The following is a 17,996-nucleotide window of genomic DNA, read 5'->3' on the forward strand; positions in this document are numbered from 1 at the left end:
TAGCTTCATTGTCAGTTGTTTATACTGCCGACTAAACACCAGAGTACTTTGAGTGCATTCCAGTTAAATCACCGATATAAATTTAAATACATATAAATTCCCGCGCGGAAGTCTAAGCATGTTTTCTTTGTTCAACTCTGTATGTCTTTTGTGTGTGTTGTTTTGTTATTTACGTTTCAATATGTATATGTTCTAGACACAGTAAAATTAGTTGTTATTTGCTTACAGCCATACCACACTGTTAAAGTTAAATGAGGTTGTCGTCTGCCTGTCGTTCAAGTTGAGCTGGTCAATGAAGAGATATTTCGTTGGCTGCGTGAACAATAACTGAAACAACGCGCGAATATTTAACTGTTTATTGCCAGACATAAAAATTTGCTGACCGAGAAAGAGACAAACTATTTTGAAATTATTGAAAGCTATGTGTGTAACAATATACGGTTGGCCTCAAAATATTCGAAGCCAGCCGCGCAAATCTCTGTAGTGACAGAGGTTCTTGGTTACCCTTAGCCGTCTGCTCTCTAAACTGCACGCCAAACGGTTTTTATAGGAGATTGGAAGCTAAATTCTAGAACGTTCGAGAAAACCATACCATGCTACAGCCTTACACTAATTGGTCGATCACGTGAAACTGTAGATGTTCCATCGTAGTGTCTGACCAATAATCTAGCCGCTGGAGTTTCGAATCAACTTTACAAGATTATTAATTACACCGCTATTTTTGGGGGGCGTGGGGGAGTTTATCATCTGAACTAAAGAAAATATTGTCCCCGTCACTACTTTTACAAATTACACCTATGCATACAAATACATCTTTACCACCAAATCACTACGAATATGCTAACTTTAAGACATTATTTTAAAGATCTTTGGTTTTTGGCACATATATCCGCTTAAGGAAAAAAGACAATCCGGAAAAATGCAAAAATAGACTTTGGTATCCAGAGTAAGTGGGACGAATATGTAAACGCTTAAAAGTCACTAACTAAATAATCTGTTAAATAACCATTAGGGATCTTGGTGAATTTCTTCCAAACACTTGAATTTTTTAAATTTTCACCAGATTATTTTCAAAAAATGTAGTTCTGGTGTAGTCTTGCTTGCTGATGAGGAAAATAGCATCGCGATTTATTTTATTATTTCTTTTAGAACTGTCTGTCCTCCGAATTTTCCCCTACTCAGCTAGAGGTGGGTACAAAGCTAGGTTGTGGGGTTGCTGTTCATGCCACTAGATCTTTCACCAACATGCCTTCTGAGTTCCCAAAGGTCATTCTCAAACTAGACCCCAGGAATGCCTTCAATCCATCAGTCGAGATATCATCCTCTGTGCAGTAAGGGAGAACGCCCCGCAGCTTTATCACTTTGCTTGGCAAGCCTATCGGAAGCCCCCCTACCTCTCCTTTGGTGACCACCCCATCCCATCTGCCTCTAAAGTCCGACAGAGTGACCCACTTGGACCGGCTCTATTTGCACTGGTATTGACGATGTTACCAAGATGGAGACTGACCTGCACTTGAATGTCTGGTATCTTGATGATGCTTGTTTGGGGAGTCCTCCTGATAAGGTTTTTGCAATTGCGAGGACGATGATTGAGGAACTTGACCATAAGGGTCTCAGCGTTAACAGTTCCGAATGCGAGCTCTGGCTCTTCAACCATCAAGCTTCACATCAGCAGACTGTAAACCTGTTTACAGACTCTTTTCCCTCTATCGCGTTTTCACCTTCATCAGCATGCTCTCTCTTGGATCCCCAATTACTGACCGAGCTTTCGAGTCCTTCTTTCAATCCAGGATGGCTAACCTTAAGCAATTTTTAAAAAGCCTTGTGGTAATTGAACCCTGCCAGGTTTTTGTTTTTTTATACTTGTGAATTACTAGTCGATTCCTGAGTTATTGTATTATAGATTATCCTCAAATTTGTTATGCTCTAGCACATGATCTGTTTGGATTCGGAAATCCCAGAGGATTTTGCATGTCTCCGACTTTTCCACTCTCTGCGGTTTGTACTCATACCGCGTCTTGCCTCTCTCTTTAACCCCCACGTTTTGCATAGTTTCCAATGTAGCACTTTCGTTACCTAGTTGTGTTGCCACAACTTGTAGTGGTTTTTGGAAAGTCTAGGGCATTCATTCGTGATATGGGCAATGGTTTTATCAACTGTGTTGCAGATACGGCACAGCGGAGACACTTGCTTATTCCTCAGGTTGATCCTCCGGTTCGTGGTCAGAGCTTGGTCCTGCGCTGCCAGTATAGTGCTCTCGTTCTATTTTTTTAGGGTTCTTTTCATCAGTCACATACTTTTTCCAGCTAGATATCTCATTAAACTTTCGAGTTCGATGGGCACACAGTCTTCGACACTTATCAGTCCCCTTCCTCCATTTGCTCTCTTCATGTATAGGCGATCAGTGTCTTCACGTGGATGATGGGCTCCAAGCATCGTTAGGAGCTTTCTTGATTTTCTGTCCATCTCCTTTTGCTCCTTGTTTGTCCACTTAAGGATTCCAGCGCCATGCCGAACTACTGCGACTGCGAGCGTGTTTATTGCCGAAATCATGCTTCTGGCATTCAGCTTTGAAGCCAATATTTTCCTCGTTCGCCGCAGGTACTCTCGTTTTGTTTTTTATTTCATGTCGTGGTGTTTGATTCCATCTGCCTCAAGTATTCCCAGGTATTTATAGCAGGATTGAGGTTGAATTGCCTTCATCATTTCACCACTTGGCAACCATATGCCTTCTGTCCTGGCAAGCCTTCCTCGTCTCATCACCATCGTAACCATCGTAACACATTTTGAGAGTCCAAACACCATCTTAATGTCATTTGAGAAAATCCTCACAGACTGGACTAGGCATTCCAGTTTTGGCTCAGTTTTTGTGAATAGCTTCAGGTCGTCCCTGAATAGCAAATGGTTTAGTTTTCCCTTACCTCTTCCCAGATCATACCCCAACTGTGTTTTCTGCAGTATTTCATTCAAAGGAATAATAATAATAATAATAATAATAATAATAATAATAATAATTATTATTATTATTGTTATTATTATTGTTATTATTATTATTATTATTATTATTATTATTATTATTATTATTATTATTATTATTATTATTATTATTATTATTAAAACGACAAACTGGCAGAATCATTAGTATGCCGGGCGAAATGCTTAGCGGTATTTCGTCTGCTGCTGCGTTCTGAGTTCAAATTCCGCCAAGGTCGACTTTGCCTTTCATCCTTTCGGGGTCGATAAATTAAGTACCAGTGAAACACTGGGGTCGAAGTTTCAGGTCTTGTGCCTATAGTAGAAAAGATTATTATTATTATTAGTAGTAGTAGTATTAGTACCAGCCATGTATGGGGTTCGATGTGATCGATTGTCCCCCTCCCCCAAACAATTCAGGCATTATGCCTGTAGTAGAAATGATTATTATTATTATTATTATGATTATTATTATTATTATAAGATGACAAGCTGGCAGAATCATTAGCAGTGCGGGCAAAATGCTTAGCGGTGTTTGTCCGTCTCAGCGTTCTGGGTTCAAATTCCACCGAGACCAACATTGCCTTTCATCATTTCGAGATCGATAAAATAAATACTAGTTGAACATTGTGATCGATGTAATCGACTTAACCCTTCCCACAAACTTGCTGGCCTTTTGTCAAAATTTGGAAGCAATATTTAGATTCACGAAGGCGGCGAACTTGCAAAATCGTTAGCACACCAGACAAAATGCTTCGCAGCATTTCTTCCGGTTTTATATTCTGAGTTCGAATTCCATCGAGACCGATTGTGTCTTTCATCTTTTCGGGGTCGATAAAATAAGTACCAGTTGAACACTAGGGTCAAAGTAATCGACTAGCCCTCTCCTCCAAAATATCAGTAGAAAAGGTTAATAACAGAAACTAATATCTAAGGATCTCCGTCGGTTTCGACAATGAGGTTTCAATAGTTGAATCAACTAAATTACCTGGTCATTAAATAAGCGTGTAAACGACTGAATATTCCACAGACACATGTACCCTTAACATAATTATCAGGCAAAATCAACGAATGACACATTGTGCGGAAAGGTTGTTCTAAAGGTTACACTTCTGAGTTACATGTTCCTGTGAGCTTCTGCACAATTTCTGTCAACCCAGTTTCACTCAGAAGGTGACTCGAAGAAATTGTAGAAATCAATTGTCTAAGAGGGCTGGGTTGCTCTTTTTTTTTTTTTTTTTTTTTGCGTGTTGGCTTTTGCAAATCGATCTGAGGTTTGGAGTGATCGAAAAACAGATTGCCAGACTTTTGCTAATGGTACACATAAAAAAGGGGATGGGGAAATCACATAAAAAGTGAATCATAAATAAGCAGAGAAAGACTGTTCAACAGCAGAACTGTTTTCACTGACCTTGTCAATGCGAAGACACATAAAGGAAAAATGGGAACCTTTTAACTCGTATTAAAGATGCGTTACTTGATGTCTGTTGTACTAATATCGTTGGAATGAGTTTGTTGTAAGCTTTGTCTAATAACTACTCAACGTCAAATAAATATTTAAACATGATTCATTACCATCACACAAATCATAAAATGTTCATACGTTACTAATATAACCGTTGACTCAGCGAAATGAAAATAGCATAATTCGATAGGAGTGGCTATGTGGTATGTAGCTTGCTTACCGTCTCTTTGTTAGACGCGTTTTTGTTTGTCGGTGGGCCGGAAGTTTTGTTGGAGCTTTGATTTTTTTTTTTTTTTTTTTGGATTTATTAACTGTGTACCATTGTTGAATTGTTGAACTTCGAACTTCTTTTTGTGCTGTTTCCCAGTGCCGGGCGACAAGGATTGTTTGTGTGAAGCCATTTTGGCAGTTGTTATTTGTTGAAAAATTGAATTTGTCAAAGCTGTTCTGGCTTTATTGTTGCACCCCGCCCCCAGTGGGTGTGAGATTTGAACTGTTGTTCTCATTTAGAGGGGGGGGGGGAACATTATAGGTTTCCCTTTTTGGGGATTTCTAATTTATTTATTTTTGTGTGTAGAATTAATTTCTGCCGAGTATGTCGGTCGAAATAATTCACGAAAAAAGTCCACTGGATGAGCCAGTAAAGAAATTTTCGGCAGTTGCCGCGGTGGCAACTGAAAACGTTGTGTTACCAACGGAAAAACGCTCTCCGAGCTTTTTGAAACGATGAAGGAGGAGGGTGGGGATATAAAGATATTACCCTCCCCCAGCGTCGAAGAATTGAAAAGGAGGACAGTCGTTTTCAAAACGTACTGTCTGCCAACAAGAAAATTCAAACACATCGAACAGTGTAAAATTGAAAAAAATGTCTGACCCCCATATGGAAAGACGTAAATTACGTAGCGTGGTGCCGGACATATGGCACAATAGAGGCCAGATTTGGAACCGAAGAAAAAGCCCAAGAGTACTCACCGAGCCCCTGAAAACGAAGGAGGTGGTGCTTTTGCCAACCTATATGAGGAGAGGAACTGCCGGCATAAAGGTGGCAGAGGTACCACCCGAAATAGAGGCATGGAAGGTAATGGCCGCCCTGTTGTATAACCGGACGGACAAAATAAGATTCCTTCAAATTACATGCACTGCCCCCTACAATTGGCTCGGACAGAGAATTTCAGCTATTATCCAGGGGGCTCAGGAAGACATCGAAATGCTGCCAGACAGAGTGCTCTTGGGCGAGGGCATTGTTCTCAAAATCCATGTCGAAGGGAAGAACCCGACGTGCTACGAATGTGAGAAAAAAGTCCACATTCGTGTAGACTGCGAAAAGTGGCAGAAAAAAGTGGCGCAGACACCCGGCCCTTCAACTGCTCAAAAAGACTTCAAACCCGCACACACATTAGCCCCCACAGAAACAAAACTTCCCACTCCTCCATCTGTGGTACCCGCCCTCTAACACGATACCCAAAACCCCCAGCCTATGCACACATCGGTCCCGACAACATCAAACACACCCACCCCCTCTAAAGTGGCACCAGAACATGTAACTCCCCCGGATGACACCATGGATATCTAGTTTAAACAAGAATACAAATGTGCAATATTTGTATTCTTCTAAGGTGGAGCGAGCTGGCAGAATCGTTAGCCCACTGGATAAAATGCTTAGCGGCATTTCATCTGTCTTTATGTCTTGAGTTCAAATTCTACCGAGATCTACTTTGCCATTCATCCTTTCGGGGTCGATAAAATAAGTACTAACTGAGCACTTGGGTCGATGTGATCGACTTACTCACTTCCCTGAAATTGCTAGCCTTGTGCCAAAATCTGAAACCAGTATTTATCATCTCGGAATTTTAATGAAATATGTAAGACTGGTGTGAACGTGCTTAAGAACCTCACTTTGTAACCGTATGGTTTCGAGGCCAGTTCTGCTGCGCCGCATTTCGGGCAAGTATTTTTATTATAGTCCTGAGCCAACCAATGGCTTGTGAATGAATTTGGTAGACAGAAACTGTGTGGAAGCCTGTCGTGTGTGGATATATGCATGTATGTAATTGTGTTTGTTCCACTACTTGACAACGGGTATTGTTTTATGTCCCTGTAGCTTAGTGATTTAACAAAAGAGACCGATAGAATAAGACTTTAGAAAAAAGTACTGGAGTTGATTTGTTCGACTAGAGTTTTCAAAGCAGTGCCCCAGCATGGCCACAGTCCAATGACTGAAGCAAGTAAAAGATACGTGTATATGTATACACAGTAGCAACTGAGACTGGGGTATTTTAAATCATCGACACTCACAAAGCTCATACATCGACGTGTACATTCATTCATATAATGTTTCTTATTTCTTTACTGCCCACAAGGGGCTACACACAGAGAGGACAAACAAGGACAGACAAACGGATTAAGTCGATTATATCAACCCCAGTGCGTAACTGGTACTTATTTAATCGACCCCGAAAGGATGACAAGCAAAGTCGACCTCGGAGAAATTTGAACTCAGAACGTAGCGGCAGATGAAATACCACTAAGCATTTCGTCCGGCGTGCTAACGTTTCTGCCAGCTCGTCACCTTATTCGTATAATGTTTCTGCACACTCGAACGTGGACATGGCTCTTCATTCTCCGATACTATGCTATATATATATATATATATATATATATATATATATATATATATATATATATATATATATATATATATATATATTGTTGTATTGCGGGGACGGTCATTTTTTTTCCAAATAAACACACGCATTATATATTCGTTCTTCACTTGTTTATTACTGTTCTTATCCTAACTCATGTCCATTGTCCGGAAATCTTTCGTCACACGTCTGTGACTTGCTCAGCGACACTTTTCTCTGGAATAAGCAGAGCAAGAGCCCACACGAAGGCAGAAAATGTCGTTGAGGAGGTCACAGATGTGTGACGAAAGATTTCCGGACAATGGCCATGAGTTAGAATAAGAACTAGAATAAATGAGTGAAGAACGAGTGTATAAGGACGTGTGTTTATTTGGAGGAAAACATTATCATCCCGAAATACAATAATATCTGTTTTAACACACGATTTGACATCAGGAATATTGCAACACAAGTTCATAAACGTATATATATATATATATATATATATATATATATATATATATATATATATATATATATATATATATATATATATATGTGTGTGTGTGTGTGTGTGTGTGTGTGTGTGTGAATCTTCCATGCCTTAACAAGTACCTCCTTGCGGCAAGGTAAACTTTCATTTAATCAAGATATCCTTGGTCTGAAGAGTAGCCTGCGGTATACACCGCGCCTAGATATTTACCACTTCTGAGGTTCCACTCGCTATGTAACATATGTAGCTCAGATCTTATCTACTCCATTCCGTATCTCTTGCTGCTTTCCGTGAAATATAAAAGGAACTTTCTTCAGTTCATCGTACTTCGATACAAAAAAAATCCACAACCTTCCGTCTAAATAAACCACTATTGTCCCTGGAGGTTGTTTTTTTTAACATTTATTACGGATTGCTTGAAGCTCTCTTTCTTCTTACACCTCGATCCCTGTATTGTACACACACACGCACACACGCGCGCAGACGTACACACGCGTGGATGCACACACACACACACACACACACGCACACACACACACACACACACACACACACACACATGCAAAAACTAACACTTCTTTTTCCGAGCTGAGATTCGAAACCGAATCTAAAGATTCTCGTTCGGTTGATCCACCACTGGCCAAACAGGCGCGAAAGAACTTTCTTTGCCCTGTCAAAAAGTAACGGATGGATTTCCCATCGACACACGACCTGAGCTATGTCATTTAAGGTTCAGGTGGACAGGAGGCGACCTACACCGGTAGAAATTACCTCTGTGGTATGCCTGTCCTTCTAGCTGTCATGATCATCACATTTACTTTTACACCACTGAAGTCACACTATTTTACGAACAACAATGCCTGACACATGACTGCCATTATTATCACTGCCTTTCCGCCGCCACCACCCCAAGGACTGATATTTATATGTGTCATGTTTTCTTCAAAAAGTATTATTCCCACTCCTACTTTGACACGCTTTATACTTATAATGACCTCTCTATTTATTTGAATAGATGTTTATGTTTTTAGATTGTGGTGGATTCACGTGGTGAAACCATCTAATAACAACTCCGTTTAGAAGACTAGAATAATACATATATGCCAGTGAGAAAGCGCAGAGACACAACCGGGTAGAATGTTTGAGAGATATTTTATTGATATTAACATTTGTCTGTGTGCGCGTCATGTATACAGAACAAATGACAGGCTGTCATGAGAACAAAGTGTATGTGTGTATAGACATGGATGTATGTGTGCGAGTTAAGTACACATAAGAACAACAATGAAGAGATCAGTGAAAGAGTCTATAATAAGAAGTTGGAATAGAATGCCCAGTAGAACTATTTTTGCTCAACATCCTTAAACAAACCTTATACAGCTGCTGCACCAGTATAAATAGAGTGCCCAGTAGAACTATTACAAAAGGTTTTCCCCCTTGGCACGGCCAGAATAATCAGGACAGTATTAGATAGCTGAAAAGAACGGATAGCATGATACCGTAGGTTGCAGGTAGCAAAGCCGCTACGCATGAAAGACTCCAGGAGTTCCAACAAAACCTGTGATAAAAAGAAATAATAATAATAATCCTTCCTGTTGTAGACACAAGGCCTGAAATTTTGGAGGAGGGGACTAGTCGATTACATCGACTCCTGTGTTTCACTGGTACTTAATTTATCGACCCCGAAAGGATGAAAGGCAAAGTCGACCTCTGTGGAATTTGAACTCCGAATGTGAAAACGGACAAAATACCGCTAAGCACTTCGTCCAGCGTGCTAACGATTCTGATAATAAGAATACTCCTCCTCCTCCTCCTCCTCCTCCTCCTCCTCCTCCTCCTACTACTACTACTACTACTACTACTACTACTACTACTACTACTACTAATAATAATAATAATAATAATAACGGCCTGAATAGACTTCAAAAAGGCTTAAGACATGTTGCCGCATTCGTGGATTTAGAAACACTCGACATGTGTGGAATAGCTGAGAACGTGTGTGCACTAATTAAGAGCAGCATGCCAAGTTAGGAAACACGTCTTTCCTGCAACAACCAGCACTTAGCCGAGATAACAATAAAAAACGCTATCTTTCAAGGAGACTCTGTTATTTGTTATAGCCTTGATCTCACTTTCTGTAGTCTTACGCAAAGTCAACGCACACTATGAGCTGAGAAAGAAAGGACCTCATCTCAAGCACCTTCTCTTCATGGATGATTTAAAACTGTTCGCAAAAACAGAGCTGAAATAGAGAGGCTAGTTGAGACTGTACAAATGAGTAGCAAAAATACAGGACTGGAATTCGGTATCTTGAAGTGTGCGGTGCTTACTTTGAAGCGGCGGGGAAAGAGTAAATTGTAGGGGTATAGAATTGCCAAACGGAGAAAGAATGGAAGACCTGGATGATGATGGGTACAAGTATCTTGGGATCCTGGCACTGGACAATATCTTGCACAAAGAAATGAAAGTCAAGGTCATCACTGCATATTTCAAGCGCCTAAAACTTCTCTTGAAATCAAAACTCAACTCAAGGAACCTTGTGACTGTCATCAACATATGGGCGGTTGCTGTAGTGCGCTATAGTCCACCCATCCTGAAATGGACACAAGCGGAGATTAACCAGATCGATCGTGCTACCCGAAAGACAATGACAATGTATGGTGCCCTCCACCCTAAGGCGAATGTACACGGGCTCTACATGAAGAGGGATAAAGGTGGACGTGGGCTGATTAGCGTACGGGAGTGCATCAACATGGCAGAATATTTGGAAAACAGCAAACAAGACCTGCTACAAGTATGCTGCTAATGCAGAAGGATTTAACAAAAATAGACTTGAGAGTGCTTAGGAATTCCGATCAAGAACAGCCAACGAGAGAGAAGAAACCCTGCCCTGCGTGGAATTACATGGTCAGTTCCACCGTGACATCAACAAATTAAAAAACCAGGAAGCATCATGGAAGTAGCTTAACAAGGGTGACCTAAAAAAGAATACCAAAAGTCTAATCATCGCTGCCCAGGACCAAGCATTGAATACTAACTCAGTGAAAAAGAACACATACTACACAAGTGCAATGGACCTCTGCAGAATGTGTGGGAAGAGGGTCGAAAGCGTGACTCACATTGTTAGTGCTTATGAAAGTCTTGCGCAGAAAGAGTACAAGCGTAGACACGACAACGTAGCCCAAAACTTCCACTGGCTCTTATGCCATAAATATAGATATGAGGTTACGGGTGCTTGGTACCAATATACACCGGGAAAGGTAATGGATAAAAAATGGGAGGGACAAATCCTCTGTGACTTTGACTTCCAGACAGACGAGGTATTAGAGCACCGAAGGTCGGATACAGTGACCTTTAGGAGGGACAAACAAGAGTGCCTAATAATTGATGTGACAGTGCCAGATCAACATATCATTATGAAAGAAAGAGAAAAGGTTGATAAATATGGAGACCTGAGAATTGAGATCGCTAAGATGTGGCAGCTACGCGAGTCAAACATAAAGGTTATCCCTATTGCCATTGGAGCATTAGGTTCAATACCACCCAATCAGAAAAAAAAAAACATCTGAAAACTTTAGAATACCCTACAATCTTGGTGTATTGCAAAAGTCGGTGTTACTTGGAACTGCACGCATATTGCGTAAAGTGCTGTCTCTTTGAGGTCCTTGTTGCGACTTGACAAACAGTACAAACTCCCGGTAGATACAATATCTTCAATCAAAAATAACATTCACAACACCATACTGTAACAAGGGCGTTCTTAGAATGTTTTAATCTGAAATGTTTGTTTAAAAGTTGATCTTGTTACTTCAACGTCAACTCAAGGAAAGTCTGCCAACATAGATAGTTTTTATCTTGTACTTTTAGAGTTTTGGTCACCTTAAGGGTAATATCCAGTGGATATCAATGTAATTATTCCTTTTTGGTGCCACCCACACACACACACAGGCACACGCACACAGGCACACGCACACAGGCATATGCATACAGGCACAAGCACACACACACACACACACACACACACACACACACACACACACACACACACGATTGGGAGCACTCATTACATACAGAAATACGAATGCACGTACAGAAGCATACGCAATACAACACTAATACGCGCATACGAACAGAAAAATGGATGATTAACGATGCTGCCTCAGTTGTGTTAAGTGGTTTATGCGGAAGAAAGTAATTTAAGTGTTTTAAGTATGTACAATCGTACTTAAGCCCACTCTAACTGATCATGAAATTATCTGATAAGAGAAAGGACATTTGTTAGTTGTACAATTTCAAACACAACTAAGAAAACTTCTACGTAAAATATAGAAAAAAATAAGAACTTCGCCCCCCAACATAAAAAAACAAACAAACATACAAACAAACAAAAAACTTGAAATTAAATATTGTGTAATAGCACGCTTCGTTGAGATCATTACAAGAAAAGTAATTCCGTAAAGACAAGCAGAAAGTTCTGCTTGATAAAATTAATATGTTGATGGGCAAACTAAAATCATTAAAACTTGCGGTTAAACTTCGGGAAAAAACGCCTTTGCAGCCTATACAAAGAAATAAAACCCGTTGGACTAGTACTTGTGACATGATTGAGAGGTACATCCAACTCGAGGCATTTTCAGACTCTTTTCAAGGCGATCCAAAGCTGGTTGATCATCTGTTGACTCCACGTGATCATAATAATCTGCAGATTCTAAAAGACAATTTAGGAAAGTTACGCTCAGTAACAGTCGCCTTGCAAAGAACAGAAATAGATTTGGGAGATGCCCGAATTATTTTGACTAAATTCTCGCATTGTACCCTTACAGGGAGTTTTTTAAATATTTGCTTCCATCGGCAGTCATTGTGTACAGCCCAAATTTTGAAAGTGGAATTGTAAAAATTTTACAACAAGCAGAAGCAGAGCTAACTGTGGATGAAGCGGCTGCTCTAGTGGTGACAGACACATCACTGCAGTCTGATTTACCTGTAGAAGATGATGATTTTGCTTCAATTTGTTTGAAAAAACAAAAAACATAAAATGTCACCTCGGCAATATCTGAACTGTAGATTTTTGTTACCAACGCTCAACATCTTGGAACGTTTCTTCAGCAATGAATTTAGAAATGCAATTATTTCTAAAAGTCAATCGCGCTTTCCGGGTTGAAGACCTAGTTTCAGAAATCTACTATCGTTCATGGCCTTTCGCTATATTAGAACATTTTAATTGTGCTATTCGTTTGAGAATACATGCCCCTAAACATATAATGCATATATACTTGCATACTCACATACATTATGCAAGCATACAAACATGCATTCATATATACATGCATTTGTGACTTTAAATTCTTTCACTTTTATATACATGCATGCAGACATACACACATACATACTTAAAAGCCACTGGTCATAACAAACTATATACACATAAATATGAACTCAAGAGTCTGAAATTCCGCTTCCCAAAACCTTAAGTTCAATGAGTCAACATTAACTATAAATGTTCAAGGAATAAATAGTTACTTAACAAATCGCTTATTCGATTGATGAAGGGAAGAGATATTTATTTCAGAGTTTTCGAAACTCATGTTTGGAAAGGAATAAGTTATTCCCTGACCAGAAACTGCTACGGAATAGATTCCAGTAAAGGAGCTCCAGGACCAGCTGATGGTGTTAAATCGGGCTATAAATTAGCTCTTATTACTCAAGAATAGGAATGATTCTTCCGACGAACTACCATACAGTTTTCGTCTATCAAATTTCATTCACAAGACTGTGGTTGATCTGAGGCCATGACAGAGGACATACATATGCATAATGTGTTACCGCAAAATGGATTGAACCTGAAATCACAAAGTTACGAATCGAACTTCTTAACCACACAACCTGCGAGCATGTCATTTGAAATTTTCTTAAAAATATGGAATGGTATTCTTTGTAAAGATACAGCTCTTTTAGGCGAATCTCGGATCTGGTACTAAACAACAACAATTACGAACACATGCGGTATTTAATTGTGCATCAAATAATTTTCCAACTCACTAACTGCACATTGATGAAAATAGCCCATTCTCTAGAAGGTTTGAAATAATTTTAGTCTAAGATCTAGAATAGATCTTTTAACAACTGAATTTTATAGCATACATTTTGGAAGATCTACAGTACTATTATTCGGATTCCTTAAAAAGTCTCTATTGTTGTACTTAGAGCAGAAGACAGAGTCACCACTTGTAATGTCAGCTAGTAGTACTGACTGCTGGATGCTGGCTATTATTTATAGCATTGGAGGTTACAATTATACACAAGACGATGACGAAATCAGTCGAGATTTAGCAAATGACGTTCCAGCGAATCGCGAAATCGGGTGATTACTGAATGTATGTATGTATGTATGTATGTATGTATGTATGTATGTATGTATGTATGCATGCAAGTATGTATGTATGTAATTCTTGCAGTATAAAGTAACAATGTATTTCCACAAAATGAAAATAAATGTAACATCTTATGAGTCTACTTAACTGTTGCGAGATAGTAGACATTTTTGTTAAACGCGCGAACCAAGTCTGAGAAAGAACTTCAGTTTTTGGTATTATATAACATAAACAAATTTTTTTATGTATATCATACTAACATTTCTGGTATGTGAAGTTTCTAAATAAACCTGTTCCTTTGTTTAGTTGGTATTTAAAAACAACAATTGCATATGATAATCTTTATAGTGCAGGGAACCCATTCTAACCGTTTTGTTGATAAGATCGATTTCTAAGAGTTTAAGTTCCTGTGTGGATCCTGAAACCAAACTTATTGTGTGCAACTGCTGTGCCGAACACTTTTCAGTTTTCTTGGTAAAGAATTTGACAGAGAGATGTCTGCTGGTATCGTAATATCCTTCGTAAAATTTCATAAAATGATGTCGGTGTATATCCAGTTATGTATAGGATAGAAAGAGTAAACAAAAAAAAAAAAAAAAAAAGGAGAGTGGATTGGGAGGAAATATTTGCCATGTTTTGATAGTGAGTGTTGTATTATATTGATTGGCAAGGTGTAAGTCACTGATAGAAACAATATTTGTGTCTAATTTATGCACAAGTTCAGCACTTTTCAGAAGGGGGAAGCAGTCGATTATATCGACTCCGTAAGAGTAAAATGCAACGTTGACGTCATCGGGATTTGAACTCAGAACGTAAAATATTGGAACGAATTCTGCTCTAACGATTCTGCAAATCCATTGCCTTTAGATTATTTGTCATATAAAAACAAGACCTGAAACTGAGTAGGAAGAAATCAGTCAATTAAATTGACTTCAATGGGATTTGAAGCCCGCGCTCTTAACCACTACACCACAGAATACGGCGTAGTGGTTAAGAGCGCGGGCTACTAATCCTAAGATTCCGAGTTCGATTCCAGGCAGTGACTGGAATAATAATAATAATAATAACGGCAACAACACCGAAAAGATACCTTAGGAATGAGAACCCAGGTTCGAAATTTCCCCAAGACACCTGATGAAGGCCGGAGGGTATATCAGCCGAAACGTCGTGTTTACAATAAACAAGATGAGGACAACATCCGTCAAAATGTAAATAATGTAAATAATGTTTATTTTTATTTGGGTGCATAAATATATATACACGTTAATTTATATATTATTTGTATACTTGCATATTCTTTCATTCTTTTACTAGATTCAGTTATTTGATTGAGGCCATGCTGGAGTCCCACTTTGAAGGTTTTTAATCGAACAAATCGACCCCAGGACTTAACATTTGGAAGCCTAGTACTTATTCTATCGTTCCCTTTTTACCGAACGCTAAGTTACGGGGACGTAACCACACCAGCACCGTTTGTCAAGCAGTGATGGAGACACACACACACATACATAACATACACGCATACATACATACATATTTATATATATATATATATATATGTGTGTGTGTGTATATATAATATATATATATGGGAGAATATACAAAAAATAACAACAGACGAGGACAGGTGGTGTAAATAACAAAAGTATATATTAGTATGACGCTCGGGAATACGGAAAGTCTTTGACGTTTCGAGCTACGCTCTTCAACAGAAAGAATACGGAGACAAGGAGAAAAACACGGAGAAAAAAAATTGAATAGTGTTCAGTCAACGTTCAATCATATATATATATATATATATATACATACGTATATGTATATACTTACATCTATACGTATATATATGTGTGTGTGTGTGTGTATTTATATATATATATATATATATATATATATATATATATATATATATATATATATATATATATATATGTATAGGACAGGAGACAAACAAGAACACGTCTCCCTTGTTCCAGCTCCAACGGAGAGAAAGAAAGATGGCCGATGGCCACGTGAGCAAGGGAGGAGGAGTGATGGAGAGTGACAGAGTAATAGGATAGAATACTGGGCTCCTCTTCTCCCACTAGAGTGTGTGCCGCCCGGAGCAGCCCTTCCGTTTGCCGCCCTTGGACCCCGCAAAAAGCACGTATTGCTTACAGCAATAGCCTACAACAAGATGAAAAGTGCAGCCCGGGGCGGACCGCCCCTACCGCCCCACCTAACTTATGTAAAATAGGAATCAAAGGGGTCTATAGACAAAAATGGTTGAGAACCACTGTGTTATAGTCTCCTTGTGTGCATTTGGTAGACGGAAACCGTAGAAGCGCGTTATATAGTGTGTGTGTATGGGGGGTATTTGTTTGTATGCGTGTATACGTATGTGTATGTATACTTGACTGTATGTGTGTAAATGTGTGTGCGTGTATGTGTACGTGTGTGCGTGTGTGTGTGCGTGTACAGGATGTCTCAAAAGTCACTATTTTGAGAAAGAATTGGAATTGTGTAAAACTGGTTTAAATTTGAATAATATGTAACAGGATGTCACAGTCTGTGACTTCTTTGATCCTTCCCACATCCTGAAGGCCACGATAAATGAAAGAGTCATTGCTTCCGTTGCTGAACGAAGCAAAACCCTTAAGTATCGGGACTTGGCAGTGAGCCACTTCTCCCAGCCTTTAGCGTTTGAGACGTTTGGAGGGACTGGGCTGCTATTTCTGTGATCGATGGCGGCTCGTCTTACCGAAGCGTCAGGTGACGCCCTGAGGGTACTTGACTGTTTCAACGCCTTAGTCTGGCCGCCCGTCGCAATGCAGCGAGTGTGATGGTTTACAGTAGACTCCATTGAACCAATTGAGGCACTTGATGTTGAATTGATGTTTTTTCTTGTTTTTCTTCGTCCTCTTCTTTTTTCTTTTTCTTTCTTCGCCCATATTTGTGTTTTGTTCGGTTTGGGATTTGTATATTAATGTGGTTTTGCATTATATATTCTTTTATTCTTTTACTTGTTTCAGTCATTTGACTGCGGCCATGCTGGAGCACCGCCTTTAGTCGAGCAAATCGACCCCATGGCTTATTCTTTCTAAGCCTAGTACTTATTATATAGGTTTATTTTGCCGAACTACTAAGTTACGGGGACGTAAACGCACCAGCATCGGTTGTCAAGCGATGTTGGGGGGACAAACACAGACACAAACATATACACACACATACATATATATATGGGCTTCTTTCAGTTTCCGTCTACCAAATCCACTCACAAGGCTTTGGTCGGCCCGAAGCTATAGTAGAAGACACTTGCCCAAGGTGCCATATTGTGGGAATGAACCCGGAACTATTTGGTTGGTAAGCAAGCTATTTACCACACAGCCACTCCTGCGCCTAGATGGTAAATGTTTTTATTTTTCATTCCCTTCGAAGTTTATCCCTAATAGTGGTTTGAATTTTGGCTGTTCCTTCTAGCATGCCAGGAATCCTATGACAGGTACCTCTTATGTGTTTAAATGTACACTGTATTTATTTATATATATATATATATATATATAGATAGATAGATAGATACTGATTATCCATGAATTATCTTTGCAATTTGAAAAGTTCAATAAATAAAAATAATCAATAAATAAAATAAGGATAACTCAGAAGGAATTTATTGGAAAACATAGACAAACAAATAAAGTTTTAGGTGCAGGAGTGACTGTGTGGTAAGTAGCTTGCTTACCAACCACATGGTTCCGGGTTCAGACCCACTGCGTAGCACCTTGGGCAAGTGTCTTCTACTATAGCCTCGGGCCAACCAAAGCCTTGTGAGTGGATTTGGTAGATGGAAACTGAAAGAAGCCTGTCGTGTATATGTTTATATATATGTGTGTCTGCGTTTGTCCCCCCAACATCGCTTGACAACCGATGCTGGTGTGTTTACGTCCCTGTAACTTAGCGGTTCGGCATAAGAGACCGATAGAATAAGTACTAGGCTTACAAAGAATAAGTCCTGGGGTCGATTTGCTCGACTAAAGGCGGTGCTCCAGCATGGCCGCAGTCAAATGACTGAAAAAGTAAAAAAAAAAAATAGGAAT

The sequence above is a fragment of the Octopus bimaculoides genome, chromosome 4 (assembly GCF_046866305.1).
Source record: "Octopus bimaculoides isolate indiv1 chromosome 4, ASM4686630v1, whole genome shotgun sequence".
In the NCBI taxonomy this organism is placed as follows: Eukaryota; Metazoa; Mollusca; class Cephalopoda; order Octopoda; family Octopodidae; genus Octopus; species Octopus bimaculoides.